Source organism: Sorex fumeus, unplaced genomic scaffold (assembly GCF_029834395.1).
Source record: "Sorex fumeus unplaced genomic scaffold, SorFum_2.1 ptg000035l, whole genome shotgun sequence".
NCBI lineage: Eukaryota > Metazoa > Chordata > Mammalia > Eulipotyphla > Soricidae > Sorex > Sorex fumeus.
This window is the reverse complement of record NW_026606092.1, coordinates 36,419,994-36,437,946: the sequence shown is the minus strand read 5'-3', so window position 1 is coordinate 36,437,946 and position 17,953 is coordinate 36,419,994. Positions and strand designations below refer to the sequence as shown.

The following is a 17,953-nucleotide window of genomic DNA, read 5'->3' as shown; positions in this document are numbered from 1 at the left end:
AACCAGGTGCAATATGGTGGATGACCTAAAGCAGTTTCTGTATGAAAAAAAAAAATCCCCAAGTGTTGAGGAGTCCCACACTCCTGTGTTCGATGGAGTAGGTGTAACAGATTTTAAAATGGTCAATGATAATGCCCCAGAGCATACTTTGAGAGTAGCTTTCTTATTCTCCTATGCCCTTGTCAAAGACCATGGTAGGAAACAGACTTAAAGTGGGAAAAAAAAAACCCCAGCATCATCTGTTACGATAACACCTACCAGGTGGTTCAATTTAATTGTTTGCCTTAGGTGCGGTGAGTTTCATAGCTAGCAGCAATGACAGTACAGAACTAATTACTATCCAGAAAAGGAATGTGCTCTATTATTTGAAGCATTAAGACAAGTTGTAGAACTTTCTTAATCTAAAGTGATTTTGAGACTTAACTCAGCAGTTTTCAACCAGCTGGCTGGATGTCAATCCATGGAAATTTCCATCTGGTCAGCAAACTAGTTCTCCCTTAACACATGGTATTTCTGGATCGTGTAACAATACTATTACAAATATTGATGCACAAATATTATTTTATGAATGGTGGTTTTTTACATCCCATGAAATAACACTGTTTTCAATGATCTGCAGGTGCAAAAGGTTGAAAAACACTGGAGCTGCCTATTTTCTTTTTTTTTTAATTTTTATTTTTTATTTTTTTATTGTATTTATTTATTTTTTAATAGTGAGGCACCATGAGGTATAGTTGTAGACTTACACATTTTTGTGCTTGGGTTTCGATTATACAATGATCAAACACCCATCCCTCCACCAGTGCGCATTTCCCACCACCACGGACCCCAGCATCCCCTCCCCCCCCAGCCCCCATCCCACCCTGCCTCTGTGGCAGGGCACTTCCCTCTCTCTCCTTATGAGTGCATTGGTCTGCAAAAGAGGCATTGAGTAGCGATCATGCTTGGTCGACAGTCTACCCTCAGCATGCTCTCCCATCATGGGCGAATCCTCCCAACACCCTTTATTTGGTGTTCCCTTCTCTTTCTGAGCTCCCCCTTCCCCTAACATGTGTGGTTGTCCTCCGGGTCATTGAGTAAAATTCCTGGTACTAATCTCTGCCATACTTGGGTGTTAGTTTCCTATTTTGTTACTTTATGTTCCCCAGATGAATGCAATCTTTCTATGTCTATCCCTACAGTTGTAGACGTACAAATACTAAAACAGCATGGTACTGGAACAAAGGCAGGGCCGCACACCAATGGAACAGGGTGGAATATCCATACACACAACCCCAAATGTATGAACATCTAATCTTTGATAAGAGAGCAAGAAATAAGAAAGGAAAGGTTTTTCATCAATGGTGCTGGCATAACTGGACAACCACATGCAAAAAATGGGCTTAGACCTTGACTTAACCATGCACAAAAGTTGGATCAAAATGAATTAAAGATCTCAACATCAGGCCAAAATCCATAAGGTACATCGAAGACAAGGTCGGCAAAACCCTCCACGATATTGAGGCTAATGGCATCTTCAAAGACAACACTCCACTGACCAACCAAAAGGAAAAAGAGCTAAACAAGTGGGACTATCTTAAATTAAGACGCTTCTGCACCTCAAAAGATACAGAGATCAGAATACAAAGACAATCTACAGAATGGGAAAAGATATTTACCCAATACCCATCTGATAAGGGGTTGATATCAAGGATATACAAAGCACTGGTTGAACTCTGCCTATTTTCATAGTCAGAGTTACCCGACACCAGTGCTAATATGTCTGTACTCAATAATGGACTTTTTCTTCTAAGACACCAAGGAAAATAAATGCCCTCATAATACTTATGGATATTCTCCTCTTCCCTTCTCCTAAGATCTTCTGTTATTTAACGATGTCTGGAGATGTCTCAGAAAAGCTATGATGTTTATCATAGCTCCCACATACTTCATCCAGTCACCAGATATGGATGAGATTCTCTTTGGTGATCAGAATGAAACAGATATTTGTTCCACTTTAGTTGTGAAGTGTTCCCTGTGATACCCTATGCCAAAGTGGACTGAATGAAGCCATCCCTTTTATTGTGAACACGATTGGGGTATCCTTTTCAGTGTAAAGAATTAATAATGATAAAAATGACTATGCTTCTCAGAGGTGTTGATATACAATATGGAAGTGAAAATGTAATATTTTTCCCCACTTTGATGTTGATAATCAGTCTTGTTTGATGTTTGTATTCTTTATTAAAATATTATTTATTACTGAATTCAGTTTCTAATAGTGGAATGATTATACATATGATCATTTTTAATAAAAGGGGAATATTCATAAATTACATCTGTGTTATTTTCCTGAATGTATCATAAAAAAACGATTTTGTGTACATGCCTATAAGTACTGTTGTACTATAAACAGTCACACTTGGCATTTTTCCCTATATATCTTCTAAATATAATCTATTTTAATCCACTCTTTTTCCTTTTTTCTTTTTTTTTTAATTCACTCTTTTCCAAAGAACTTTTTGTGCACTGTCACTAAGGACCAATGCACAGATTATTTTTAATTTGACGTGTTATTTTATATATTGTTCTTATTGATATTACGTATTCTACTTTTATGTCATTATCTGTCTTGTATTTATAGTACTCTTTCAGCATTACTCTTTCCATATTAATTCTTGATGCAGTTTTCACACTCGCATCTTCAATCTCACAGAACTATAAATGGTATTTTTGAAGCCAAGCAAGAGTTTTTCTTATATGTTTTGTGAAACAATGATTTTTTTTTTATAACTGGGGTGGTGGTTCTGGGAATCAAACTCAGAACTTCACACATGCAAGGCAATTGCTCTACCACTGGGTCATATCTCCGGTCCTCTCATATGTTTTGACTTAACTATTATATCATAATCTATAGGCCTTAGGAGGTAGTGCAACGGGCCATTCTGTTTTATACCCTATTATTATTATTATTTTTTCTCCTTTGTCAGTGTTTATATTCTTAATGGATACAGACACTTAGCCACACTTTTCTCAAAGGCCTACATAGACACCCCAAAGATACATTTATACTCTAGAAACCAATATTCCACAATAAAAATATTTTAACACATAAAATTACATTATCAAAACTAAAATAACCTTTAAAATGATTTGATATATAGTCAATATAAGTACTTAATGGAGAATTGGCAACCTGATTCTCAGATGTTTCTCTAAGTATACAATTTTTTTTTCATGTGGAATGGGCAATGACTTTGGAATTTATCTAGTTCATTCTCACTTTGATATGAAAGATAAAGAAAGAGAGGATCAATAAACTTCTTAGATTTGAAGTCACTTTCATAGAAAATGTAGGTTGAAGGGAGTATGGTGCCACCAGCAGGTCAACCTGTACCAGTGGGGCAAGTGCATCAGCAGCCTGATGGTGCCTTTATTTATTTATTTATTTTTTATTTTTTTATTTATTTTTATTTTTTTATTAGTGAAAAACCATGAGGTACAGTTATAGGCTTACAAATTTTGTGCTTGGGTTTCAGTTATACAATGATCAAGTGCCCATCCCTCCACCAGTCCCCATTCTCCAGTACCACGGGGTCCTAGCATCCCTCCCACCCCCCATTCCCCCCTCATCCCACCCTGCCTCTGTGGCAGGTCATTCCCCCTTGTTCCCTCTCTCTTCTTTTGGGTCCTGTGTTTTGCAAGAAAGGCATCCAATGGCAATCGTGTTTGGTCCATAGACTACTTCTAGCATGCTTCTCCCACCCTGGGAGGGTCCTCACAACACCCTTCATTTGGTACTCTCTTCTCTATCTGAGCTTCCTTTTCACCTAGAGCCTGTGGCTGGCCTTCCATTCAACCCTATTATTAATCCCTTCCTGCTTTAAATCAGTGACAAAGCTGATTAAATTGTTTGTATTTCTTTCTGCAAGATACTAACAATAGTATTCATTGGCCCATATTGAAGACACTCATGGTCCCAGAAGAATCTTCTTCTAAACAAGACATATATCAAAACAAGGAAAGGTTTACTCAGTTTTCAATCTTTTTAAGTTTTCAACAGCTAAGTTCAGTTTTTCCTTTATGATCATAATAATGTGACACCTGTATTCATTATGTATTTTATAATTCACTAATTTATCGAACTAATGACTCATGTAACAGAAAAAATTCTTGCTTCAGGACACTATTAGTATTTTCGACAGCAACAGCGTAATTAACTTTTTTTTACAGCTGTTTGTTCCGTGGTTAGACCAATGGGATTGGTTGATAATTATATTTACTTCGTACCGGTACTCTACTTGGTATCTCACAATAAGATGATATAAATGTTTTTAGCTCTCTTGATTAAATAATCAAGCAAACTCAAATTAAATTAAGCTAGTTCTTCCTGTAAAGTAGTATGAGTAATTAAGCTTGAGTTTAACAACATAGTCCAAAATGCAACTGGGTACACACTACAGATGTACAGACGCTCTCCTATGCTGTTTGCTCAATGCACTTCTAACTTTTCTACTCTGACCTCCATTTTCTTTGGGGACATTTTTTTCTGAAGATTTGAAAGAAAAATTGAAAAGAGGATTATGTTATTATTTTTGAGTTTATCATCTAGTTATGAATTAGTAAAAGGAGAAAAATGCTTGAATAAAAAATGGGGGGATGATATGTCTGGCTTTAAAAGCAAATGCGTCACTTTGAAAATTTATCTGAGTCTATTAAACAAAACATTAAGGAATAATCCCTTCAAACATAGCTAGAACCAAGGAAAAATCATCTATTATATCATATCTTCTTGAACATTCCTTTCCATGATCTTTTATTGCTTTTGAAAATCTCAAATGAAAGATAGGTATTTAATAAAGGAAAAACTTAGCTTCAAAGACCCTTTGAAGAGGAATTACCGTAACTAATTTACAGATTTAACATCTATTCAAGTGAAATTTTTGAGATCAAAAGGTCACACTGGATTAGGAAACCAAAGGGGTTAACTTTGTGATCTCATTTTTTGTTGTTGTTCTTTCTAGGAGTTTTTACAAATCTATTTTATAGTCAACTCAATTTTTGAACAGCAGAGGTCTACATTATTTTTTCCAAAATACGTTTTTTAAACCCTAACCTCTTTCATATGCTATACCAAACTAAAAGGTGATGAACAATTAAGGGAAATCCTGCTAGATATCTGTTATTCACATTCTACATATTAAAATTTCTAAAAAAGGATATAAAAATAAAGATATGTTACTCAGACTAAAAAAAACATAGTACCAGATAATTTAGTCTTACCCACCACTGAGCAATAATAATACTTCATTTTGGGAAATATTCTTTTATCAATCCCTTCTACAATGTTTCAGTTTTATTTTCATGTTTCCTAAGGCCTTAAGATTCACAGTGTACTGACCATCTGTTCCTTTACATACTATCAGATAATTATTTCATAAATTGTGAACTCTTATAGGGTGAAGGCTAATCCTTGCTCAAAAGCTTGCGTTCTCAACTATGTTTTGATAAAAAAAGGTATGATTTGCTTAAAATGAATCTCCTTACATGAGCATTACTATAAGTGTGTGTTGGATTCTGAGTCAGTTGAGCATGGTAAGATCATTATTAACAGTATTACAAATCTTAGAATGCCAATGAATGATAAAAAATTAAAATAAAATTAAATAAAATATATTTTCACACTTTAATATATAACATGGACTCTTTATTTTTTGGGAAATTTAAAAATATAGATAATGTTAGATTCATAAGTTTATATTCATTTATGAAAATTGATAATACCTTAGCTTATCAACTACATGAAAATAAATTTTACAAACTTTCAACCTGATGTGATAGAATGTATCAAAGAATTAAAGGGTCTTCATATGAGAACCATTGATCTTCAGACAAGCTACAGGAAAGGAGACGTCTGAGATTATATGAAAATGTGTATCTTGATGTGTTTACTTGATATTTTTTTCTGGTTTCATGGTTCAGATATATTCTTAAATGCAAGAATTACCCAAAATCTTAAAGACTCTCATAAAAAACTGTTATGACCTTTCAACATCAATATTTATAAAAAATGTTTGTAGTTTAGAGGACTCATTTTTTCCTGATACCAATTATTGAATCCAAGAAAAGTAATCACTGCACACTGACTGGATGATAATAGATCATGATATAGTCCATATAAAGAACATATTCTTATATTCAGTACCTACTGTGCAATTACTTTCCTGTAGTGGAAATAGATTTTCTTTCTGGTGACTTGATCAATGAGATTTATTTACTAGATACTGATATGGAACAACTTATGTGAATAATTAAGAAGAGAACCTGAATCCATTATCCAAAATAAAAAAGGAAGAAAGAAAGAAATGAAAATAAAAAGAAATCTGACATTGAATTTATTTAAATCTCGATGTACACATTTAACTGTAAAAGTTATACTTTAGTTTCCTTAAATAAACATTTCCCCAAAAGAGATTATCACAAAACCTGTTCTAGTTAATGCTCTTTAGGTATTGTGAACACATTTTTGACATTTCCTACATCTAACTCTTTCTGGATTCCTTGAAAACCAGTTATTGTTTTATTAAACTTTGCAAAATACTGCTTTAATACAAGATGGACATAGAAAATTATATAATTTATAAAAACAGAGTTTATATAAAATTATATAATAATTTTATAATTATTGTAATCCCATCGGCCAAGACTCTGAGACTATAAAAACCAGCTCCCGGAACCATGTGGCCGCATTTGCAGCCACGCGATATCTTATTATGACATCTCATTCCTAGTTTGACAAACTGGCAGGCTACCGAATGTAGCCTGCCCACACGGCAGAGTCTGGCAAACTCCCTGTGTCGTACCCAATATGCCAAACACCAGTAACAATGATGGGTCTCATTCTCCTAAAGAGCCTTGAATATAACCTCAGGGCCAGGATAAAGGAGACGTTACTGGGGCCTGCTCGAGGCAATCGAAGAATAACAGGATGATTTGTGATTTGTGATATAAAATTAGAAATACTTTTTTCTTTTATAAATAACCGAAGCGACAGTACATTGGGTAGGTCATTTGTCATGCATACACCGACATGGTTTTGATCCCTGGTATCATGTATGGTCCCTTGGGTATAGTCAGGAGTAATTCCTGAGTTCAGTGTCAGAAGTAAACCCTGAGCAGTGCCATATGAACTCAAAAACAAAATAATTGGATAAATCAAAAAAAGACCACATAGAAGTGAAACAAATTAAGACTAATTTGAAAATTATAGTCTTACTTGCCTATTAAGTGATCAACATTTAGCTATATATGCCAACTGTGTATCAAAAACATTGAATATTTTTAAGAATTTAAAGAGAATATCATCTATTTGAATATTCATATCTAGGAATAATTACTATGGTGAAGGTACAATATTTTATTGTAGAAAAGCAATTCTAGTATTTATGATATTATTCTTCTGCTGAATATTGATATTTAACTAAGGAGATAATTAAAACAAAGTGTTGAAATTTTACTCAAATAGATTAATATTAATTGATACATATGATTACAAAAGAGATAGTCAATCAAAAATTATCTGCTGCTTTTCTTCTGTTATTTGACACAGCATTGGTTGTAGGTGCAAAAAAATTTAATGATATATGCTGTATTGGTGACAACTCTATCCAACGATAATAATGTGACATAATAGTATAATTTAAATAATATATAATAAACAAACTTTAAATCTTTGGAGTAATTTTAAATTTATGTTATTTTAAAGCATTTCATCTTATAATCATTGCTTTTCATAAAACTGGCCGATTATACATTTCAGTTTCTGCCTACCATAACTGGTATATAGTTATGAACATAAATATATGTATACTTAAAAATGACTCAGGGGCTATAATAATAGTAGAGAACTTTAGGACCTTGTCTTGTAAATAATCATATTTGGTTAGATTCTTGGCACCTTAGATGTACCCTTGAGCACTAACAGAAGTGATCCCTGAACATAGAGCCAAGAGTTAGCCTGATCACAGATAGATATAGCCCAACCTTTCTATCACTCCACAAAAAAATACCCCACTCTTAAATATTTTCTCAGTCCAAATTAATACAAAATTTTTCATGTAAAATATCTTAATTATGAGGCAGATATAGGGCTAGAATAGTATTTCCGGGGTGGGGGGTATGATATTTCTACATATGAAGATGAAAATAGGGATGAGATTTGTGCCACACCTGGAAGTGTTCGGGGCTTAATCCTTAATCACTCCTCGAGGTGCTTAAGGGGTTATATATTATTTCAGAGGTCACACCAGGTTTGCCACATGCAAGACTAGTACCTTATCTGCTGTACCATCTCCCAGGTCTAGAAGTTAAATATTTTATGGCCTACTCTAAAGCAAAAAGATAGAGCATAAAGACTTCTAGGCAGCCCGAAAGTATTGATTCAACTGACATGACTACTAGAGATCAGTTGATCACTTGATCACTTGACATCCTGTTACTCATGGATTTGCTGAAGCGGGTGCCAGTGACATCTCCATTCGTCCCTGCTGTGTGCTAGAGTAGCATAATGGCATCTGCTCATTCTAGAAACACAAAGAGCCTCAAACCGATTGTTCAGGGTCTTGACGAAGAAGTATGAGCATTTCATAGGTGATCTTTTGATGTCCCATGGAATCCAGTCAGTAATGGCTCTAGTCCAGCGGTCGTCTCCAAATTTCATTACGTGTCCAGCCCATCTGATTTTCGACGCCTTGGCAAATGAGACAGCATCTCTGATACTTGATTGTCGACGGAGGTCAGAACTCCAGATTCTTTCTCTCATTTGAGTGAATCATGATACTCCAAGCAAAGCTTTTTCAATTCCTCTTTGGGAGATCCAAATAGCGTTCTCGTCCTGTTTTCATAGGGCCAAGGTCTCTGAGGCATATATTAATGCAGGAAGAAGAGTGGAATCAAAGAGATGTGCCTGGAGCTGGAAGTTCTTCATCCTCTTAGCTATTTCTTTGACGCTCTTGAAGGCATTTCAAGCCGCTTTCTTCTGCGCAACTCAGGTGCCAGATCATTCGTCATGTTGACTTCTCGATTTAGGTACACAAAACTGTTGCATTTGGAGATGTTCATTCTGTTGAGAGCAAATGGAACATCAGGAACGAGACTGTTTCTCATAAACATTGTCTTTGTGAGATTCAGCTGTAGTCCGACCATTCCACACTCATGGTAGAAATTGTGAGATCCTCTGCCTGCTCCCACCAATCTCCAGAATCCAAGGGATTAAAACACCAAACATTAGCCAGCATTTGTACCGCTTGGTTAATGTTTGGTGTTATTAGAACAATGTCATCAGAGAAGCGGAGATGGTGTAGTTGCCGACCATCTATCTCCACTCCCATTCCTTCCCATTCCAAACATTGCATAATGTTCTTGAGGATGGCACTGAAGAGTTTCGATGAAATGGTATCACCCTGCTGTACCCCTCTCTTGACATGGATGATCACTTCCTTGTAGAATGGTGAAATACCGGTAGTGAATCCACAATACAGCTCACGGAGGATCCTGATAAACGTCCTGTTTGGCTAGGGCTTTGATGACTGCTTCTGTCTCAACAGAATCAAAGGCCTTCTTTAAATCAATGAACATTAGACAGAGCGGCATCTTGAACTCCTGAGAAACCTCAATGAGCTTGGTTATCGTGTGGATATGGTCAATCATGCTGAATCCATTTTGGAACCCAGTTTTCTCGCATGGTTGTCATTCATCTCTAGTGTCCTGCCAATCCTATTCATGATGACTGCACCACCTCCACTACCAAGCAGCTGCCACACTCCAGGATGCTTTTTGGACGCTTGGGTCAAGACTTACACATGAGTCAAATCCCACAGAACTAGGTAAGCAGAACTCTGTGACCTTGGACTCCAGGCTCAACGGGAGACCCAGGAACAGAGATCCTCTGAATGTTCCCACCAATCTCCAGATCCAAGGGATTAAAACAAGAAGCCCCACCTTACCCTGCCTTGTCTGCTTCCACCAACCTCTGGTGAGCCAGGGATTACACACAGAAGATCCTCCCTACTGGTGTGAGATAAATGCCTCATCAGCAGAGCTCCACTACCTCCACTACCCAGTCTCTGCCATGCTCCAGTACGCTTTCCGGACTGTGCAGCCACTTCGCGGCCATGCGACACATAATAACACACTTAATAATTATCTTCCAAGATTACTGCACCATATTTGTTAGGGTCCAAATATGGTTTGAATTATGGAACACCTGCAAGGGCAAATAGAGGCTGCCCTAAAAGCCTCTATCCCTCTCAGAGAGCCTGGCAAGCTACCGAGAATATCCTGCCCGCACGGCATTGCCTGGCAAGCTATCTGTGGAGTATTCAATATGCCAAAACCAGTAAATACAACAGGTCTCATTCCCCTGACCCTGAAAGAGCCACCAATACAGCAGTGTTAAGGCTAATATAAATAGGCAAGAATAAAGGTTTCCATATAAAATATGACAGACTTTCCATCCAATTAACAGGACTTGCTGTCTTGATCTATTATGAACATTTTATCATTGGGATACTTCATTCTACTAATAACACTGACTGGTGTTCTACATATCCTACATAGCATGAGAACTAAAAAATTTGTAGCTATAAGCTTTTGAATATTAATATTATTTTTTACACTAAAGTGTCAGTTTATATGCTAAGACTTGCACATAGCATAATTATTTTGAACATAAATAATGAGTGAGTATGCTGAAAACAGAAAGACAATAAGAAAATGTAGTCTAGTTTTAAGCATATGATGACCAACTTGAGTTCAGATTCAAATGTGATCCAGGGTTCCATTTTGGAAAGTAGGGTTGACTTCAAATTGTAACTAGCCAATTACAATATGAAAATTTGATGTTTTTCAAAGGTTGTTTGCAAAATATTCAGGATACAAAAATGCCCATCAATAAAGTAGCAGAACAGAGCATTCTAACATGCTAAATGTAAAACTACTTTACTGTGAAACTAAAACTAAGTCAGAATACATAAATAACTTAATATTTGTTTAAAATGTCTATAACTATGATCCTATTTCAGTATAATTCCCAATGTTTTTAAGTAATTTTTCATTTACATGGAGTAGTAATAAATTCTCAAGTAACCACTCTGTTCTGGAAAACAAAATTAGAACAACATCACATACTCAATGAGTCTATTAAAGAGGAGTGCATGGCAAGTAATGAAACAACAAAACACTGGGTGCTATATGAAAAATAAATCAGATATTTGAGAAAGTCAGTTAGAGGAAAGGATCATAGTGTGAGTGACCCTTGACTGAGACTTGAGAGAAGAGCAGGAGACAAAGAATGGATGCAAAGAGGAATTAGCATGGGTAAAGCTGACTTTAGAAACAGGGAACCTTTTGAATACTGAGTCTGTAACTGGGGATTGATCTCTTATGAGAAGAAGAAGAGAACTGTGTGGAAATATGAAGCACAGGTAATGCCATTCTAAGGATAAGTTTGTTTTTATTATATCTAATGACACATGGTGGAAATTTAGCAGAAACTACCAAGTCCAAAACCAATTGTAAGTGGTACGAATGACTGAAAGATAGGTGGCAGTGTTGCATGAACGAATTTATTTTTAATCATATATATATGCATATATAAATATAAATCATATATATGCACACACACATATACGTAGAATCATCATGAGATACAAAGTAACAAATTAGGAGATATGATGCCACCAGCAGGTCAATCTGTACCTGTGAGGCGAGTGCATCAGCAGCCTCATGGCGCCTTCAGACTTCCAGATACCCCAATATTGCTGCTGTGCCTTTGGCCAGACCCTGAAAACTTGGGGCAAAGTTTACCAAGAAAGTAAACGGCCAAAAGTTAGGTATGTGGGAAACACACCCACAAACCATCTCTGCTCAGCTATATAATTGGAGGCATGGCCTCTCTGGTTCCTGAATGAACTGCTTAATGGCCATGATCCCAGAGACTCAGAAACAAATCTCAAAAGCCTGCGGCTTTTGGCAGAAATGTGTCTGGTCCCTGCAGTAGGTTACTGGTGCTGGGCCAACCCAGGTGGGAATAGGTTTTGTGCCTTGGCCTGGGCAAGAGAGAGAGTAATGTGGAAATCATCTGCCCCACAGGTAGGGAGAGGGTGTGGGAATGGGGTGTACTGGGGTTGTTGCGGGTGGAGAATGGGCACTGGTGAAGGTACGGGTGTTTCATTGTATGACCGAGACATAAACCCGAAAACTTTGTAACTGCTCTCACGGTGATTCAATAAATAAAATTATAAAAAAAGAAAAAAAAAGTAATGTGGAGTTCATACCCAATTCAATCAGCTAATCAGTGGCTGAATAAATAGCAGTACTCCTACATTAAAAAAAAATGTAACAAAGTAGTTCACGATCGGATTTGAATCATACAATGTTCTATCACTGTCCCTTCCCCAGTGTACACTGCTCACTACAAATATCCCTAGTTCCCTTACTGTCCCCTTCCCCCAGCCTACTTCTATGGTAGGCACTTTTGAAGGAGTTTAACTGAAATTTTATAAGGTTATCCCATAAAGGCTTTATCTGCACTAAATTTCAAGGAAAAAATAGAAACAGAGCAGACAACTCATTACAGATAGAAGAAAGATATTAGAGGTATAGGAATGTGAAGTGACAAGTTGGAGCATAAAGGTTCTTATAGAAAATTGTGAGAAATAGGACTGTTGATAAAGGTAAAATCAAGAAGTAAATAAAGTTTTCTCAGGGATTTATGTTTCATCTTGCTATCAATAATAATGTATTTTAGGACTGTGTCATAGCACTTCAAGGGATAGTGCTCATTCATTCTATAAGTGAATAATATCATTTGATGTTTTTTGTAGTTTACATATATCCAACAGGGTTGGATATATGGGAATTCTGGGAAATTTTAAGCTATTAAGTTACATAATCATATGTACATATTAAATAAATCAATGACTGACTACATAGTCAACTCTGAAAGAATTATCAGGTACTAGGGTAGATGAAAAGACAAGTTATATTAGTGAAAGAAATATTTCAGGGAGCAAATATTTACAAGTAAAGCCAAGAGATGTGCCAACTGTTCAATTTGCAGCACCTTTAAATTTTCTTTTTTCACTGTCTGATGATTCTCTTACATCAACTCTACATAAAATTCACCATTTTATCACTTCTAACTGACCAAATATCACCCTGTCCCAGAAAGTATTCCATACTGTGGAGACTCTAAATGATGCTACACAAAGACCGTGTTTCTTAATTGACACACTGGAATCTATGAATATTTTATTGATCTTTTTACTTTTTTAACCAGTCAAATGAAGCTCAACCACTTATCTGTTTTAATATATATTTTTAGCTAAGATACTTTATAGAACTTCTCCAGCTCCATGTAGAACTTCTCAGTTTCTCTTTCACCATAACTGGATGTTGGTGCATAGACAACAAAGATAGAAACTGCTGGTAGTGAGCCACATCTATTCAAGTGTAATCGTCCGATTCGGGTTGTTAGGCATTCAAATGAATCAATGCTCCTGGCTAAGTTTGTGTTGACAAGGATACCGACACCACCGACGCCTCTTTTATCACATGTTCCAAGGAACAGTTCTTCTCCAGTGTTGAAAACGGCATGATGTTATTGATGTCTTCCCGTTTCGGTCAGACCAATGATATCGTACTTGATCTTTTGCGCTTGTATCATAAGGTCTTCAATGGATGCAGCAGATGCCAGCGTCCGAGCATTAAAAGTACAGACAATCGTTTTTGTTTTTCTTCGTTTTGGCAGCCTATTTCTGCCTTGGTATTTTATCAGCCTTTCCTTCCATATCCTTCTCAACTCTGCCATATTCAGGGTTAGGGGAATGAGATCCATTTATTACTGGATTTGGCATATCAATTTGGTCTATTTGGCATAGACCACGGATAGCTTGCCAGGCTCTGCCGTGCGGGTGGGATATTTAAAGGTATCCTGAAAACTTAGAGAAAAGTAAATAAATAGTCGCGCGGTCGCGAATCCCGGGAGCTTGTTGTGATAATCTCTGGATCCTGGCCATTGTTGGGGTTACACGGCAGTTGGAGGGTGTAACTGTCTAGCTACTGACAGGTCCAGTCCCAAACGGTGCATGCTTGGAGATCTCAGCCCCGGGTCCCACACACCTGGGTTCCTCTGCCAGTTCTGTTATGCCTGAGGCTTATCCAAGTGTGTATTCACACGCTACCTGTCTGAATGCAAGGTTCCATCCCAATGGAAAACCAGCAGGACTGTACTACTATACAAGAAGGGAGACATCCACAACATTAGCAACTATCGCCCAATCTGCCTATTGTCTGTCGTCTACAAACTGTTCACTCGAGTCATCCTGAATAGGATTAGCAGAACACTAGATGAAGGACGACTATGTGAACAAGCCGGATTCCGAAAAGGATTCAGTACCATCGACCATATCCACACAATTACTAAGCTCATTGAGGTTTCTCGGGAGTTCAAGATGCCGCTCTGTCTAACGTTCATTGATTTAAAGGCCTTTGATTGTGTTGAGACGGAAGTGGTCATGGAAGCCCTAGCCAATTAGGGCATACAAATACATCAGGATCCTTCGTGAGCTCTATTGCGGATTCACTACCAGGATCTCACCATTCTACAAAGAAGTGATCGTTGATGTCAAGAGAGGGGTGCGGAAGGGTGATACCATTTCACCGAAACTCTTCAGTGCCACCCTCGAGAACATCATGAGACGACTGGAATGGGAAGGAATGGGAGTGAAGATAGATGGTCGGCAACTACACCACCTCCGCTTTGCTGATGACATCGTTCTAATAACACCAAACAACAGCCAAGCGGCACAAATGCTGAACGACTTTGACCATGAAAGTGGAAAGGTCGGACTACAGCTGAATCTTACGAAGACAATGTTTATGAGAAACAGCGTCGTTCTTGACGCCCCATTCGCTCTCAACGGAACCACCATCTCTGAATGCAACAGTTATATATACCTAGGTTGAGAAATCAACATGATGAATGACCTGGCACCTGAGTTGCACAGGAGGAAGAGAGCGGCTTGGAATGCCTTCAAGAACGTTGAAGAAATAACTAAAAGGACAAAGAACCTCCAGCTACGAGCACATCTCTTTGATTCCACTGTTCTTCCTGCATTAACATATGCCTCAGGACCTGGACCCTACGAAAACAGGATGAGAACGCTATTCTGGTCTCTCAAAGAGGAATCGAAAGAGCTATGCTTGGAATATCACGATTCACTCAAATGAGAGATAGAATCCGGAGTTCTGATCTTCGTCAACGCTCAAGAATCAGGGACGCTGTCTCATTTGCCAAGACATCAAAAATCAGATGGGCTGGACACGTAATGAGGTTTACAGACAACCGCTGGACTTGAGCCATTACTGATTGGATTCCACGGGACATCAAAAGATCGCGTGGACGCCCACCTACAAGATGGTCAGACTTCTTCGTCAAGACCCTGAATGATCGGTTTGAGGCTCTGCATGTTCCTAGAACGAACAGATGCCATTGGGCTACGCTAGCACGCAACCAGGATGAATGGAGACGTTACTGGCACCCGCTCGAGTAAATCGATGAATAACGGGGATTAAGTGATTAAGCTATTAAGTTAAGATACAATGCTTTACAGAATTGTTCATAATAGAGTTCAGGCAAAAAAGTTTCCAACACTAATCCCATAACCTGAATTAATTTCTCTCTACGATGTTCCTTTCACCCCCACAGATTTAAATGTTTACTTATCATTGTTTCTTGTCGTTGTAGGACACCTACGTTGTTTCCATATCCTAAATTGTGCTAAGTTCATGTACATTTTTAGAAACAATGTTCCATTCTTTTCCTCTTTATTCTTTGATCAGTTTTATGATTTTTAGGAGCTTTCCTCAGTAGAATTCAATTTAGTCCTCTCTTTGTAGAGAGTGTATGATTATATACCCAGAACCTGAAATAAAATCCATTATCTAAATATTAAAGTAATTTATTTTGAATGTGTATAGAAACAATATACATTCAAATATATACACATATATATTTGTATATACAATATACATGACAAATATATACATATTTGTTTTTTTGTTTTCCTTAGTAAAAGTAAAGTAAAGGCCCTCCCGTTGATCATCGATTTGCTCGAGCGGGCCCAGTAACGTCTCCATTGGAGACTTTGTTGTTACTGTGTCTGGCATATCGAATACTCTCGGTAGCTTGCCGGGCTCTCCGAGAGGGGCGGAGGAATCGAACTCGGGTTGGCCATGTTGGCCGCGTGCAAGGCAGATGCCCTACCCTCTGTGCTATTGTTCACAGTGGTTTATTATATTCAATACTCCAACTCCAATCCCACCACCAATATTTCCAATTTCCCAACCACCACCCATGCCTGCCCCAATAGCAGGCCCTAAGTAATTTATTTTGTACTGCTTGTTCTGATTGATTCACTAAAAATGATCAACAAAAATTTTCTTGGAAGAAGGTGTATAAAGATTGTTGTATTTCATCCTGGAGCCATTAAGCCCTTATACATGAAATTAATAACATGTGGGTACAAGTTAAGCATCGTGTGCTATTAGTTTCTTTTTTTTTCTTTTTTCACAGCTGGCAACGCACAAGTGTTAATCCTAACTCATGCACTCAGGAATTACTCCTGGCAGTGCTCGGGGTACCATATGGGATTCTGGGAATTGAACCAGGGTTGGCCGTGTGCAAGGCAAATGCCCTACTCACTATGCTATCACCCCAGCCCCTATTTTTTTTTAATGTAGGAGTATTGCTATTTATTCAGCCATTGATTGGGCTGATTGAATTGGGCATGAACTCCACAAAATATATATGTATATTTGAATCATTCTCAGTATATTACTGCATAATACACCTTGGACAATGTTTGGTTATTCAAAGTGTTTTGCTGTCATTAAGTATTATACACTATACCCAATAAATGTATTAAATGCATTCAATATGTAATTACACATGGTCCATTTGAGAAATAAGAATTAATGATTAAAGCTGAATATTTGAGAAAGAATCTAAAGAGAGAAGAAATAAATCAGGTTTCAATGTTTTGGTATGGGAGTTTGGTAATTAAAGAAACTTCTTAGGAATGCCATGTATTATATGTACACAAAATTCTCATATCAAAATTTTAATCATAATGTTTAACCAAAATTTGGTTATACGACTTTAAAATTCTGGAGCAGTCCAGAGTCAATTGCATGAGATGATGATTGAATATGTACAACTGACTAAGAAAAATATGTAATATAAAAATGAGACACCCCACATCACTTAATTATTTTAAAGATAAAACAGAAATACCTAGAGATAGAGATAGGAGGTAAAGTGAAATAGTCTAGATGGGAACAGTGAGATCCAGAGTGAGTGATAAATGTAACAGTTATGAAGAGAGTTCATTTTTTCAAATTGCAAAACAGTCTATATTAGAAGTATCATGCTAAGCAAAATGAGTCAGAAAGAGAGGAATAGATATAGAAAGATTGCATTCATCTGAGGAACATAAGGTAACAAAATAGGAGACTGGCACCCAAGAATAGCCGAGATACATACCAGGAGGTTTACTCCATGGCTTGGAGGTCAGCCACACACTCTAGGGGTAAAGGCAGCTCAGATAGAGAAGGGAGCACCAAATAAAGGGTATTGGGAAGATCCGTCCAGGATGGGAGATGCATGTTGAAAGTAGACTATAGACCAAACATGATTGCCACTCAATGCCTCTTTTGTAAACCACAGCACCCAAAAGGAGAGAGAGAACAAAAGGGAATGCCCTGCCACAGAGGCAAGGTGGGAGAGGGGGATGGGAGTGGAAGGGATACTGGGATTAGTGGTGGTGGAGAATGGGCACTGGTGGAGGGATGGGTACTCGATCAGTGTATAACTGAAACCTAAGTACAATAATTTGTAAGTCTACAACTGTAC

The 17,953-nt window shown here is 37.4% G+C and overlaps 1 protein-coding gene and 1 pseudogene across 2 annotated transcripts in view; one reads left to right on the top strand and one right to left on the bottom strand.

Moving 5' to 3' along the window:
* DPP10 (dipeptidyl peptidase like 10) overlaps positions 1–17,953 on the bottom strand; it is a 671,828-nt gene that overhangs the window by 170,057 nt on the left and 483,818 nt on the right. The window lies entirely within an intron of this gene.
* LOC130026869 (ragulator complex protein LAMTOR3-like) lies at positions 14–400 on the top strand (annotated as a pseudogene).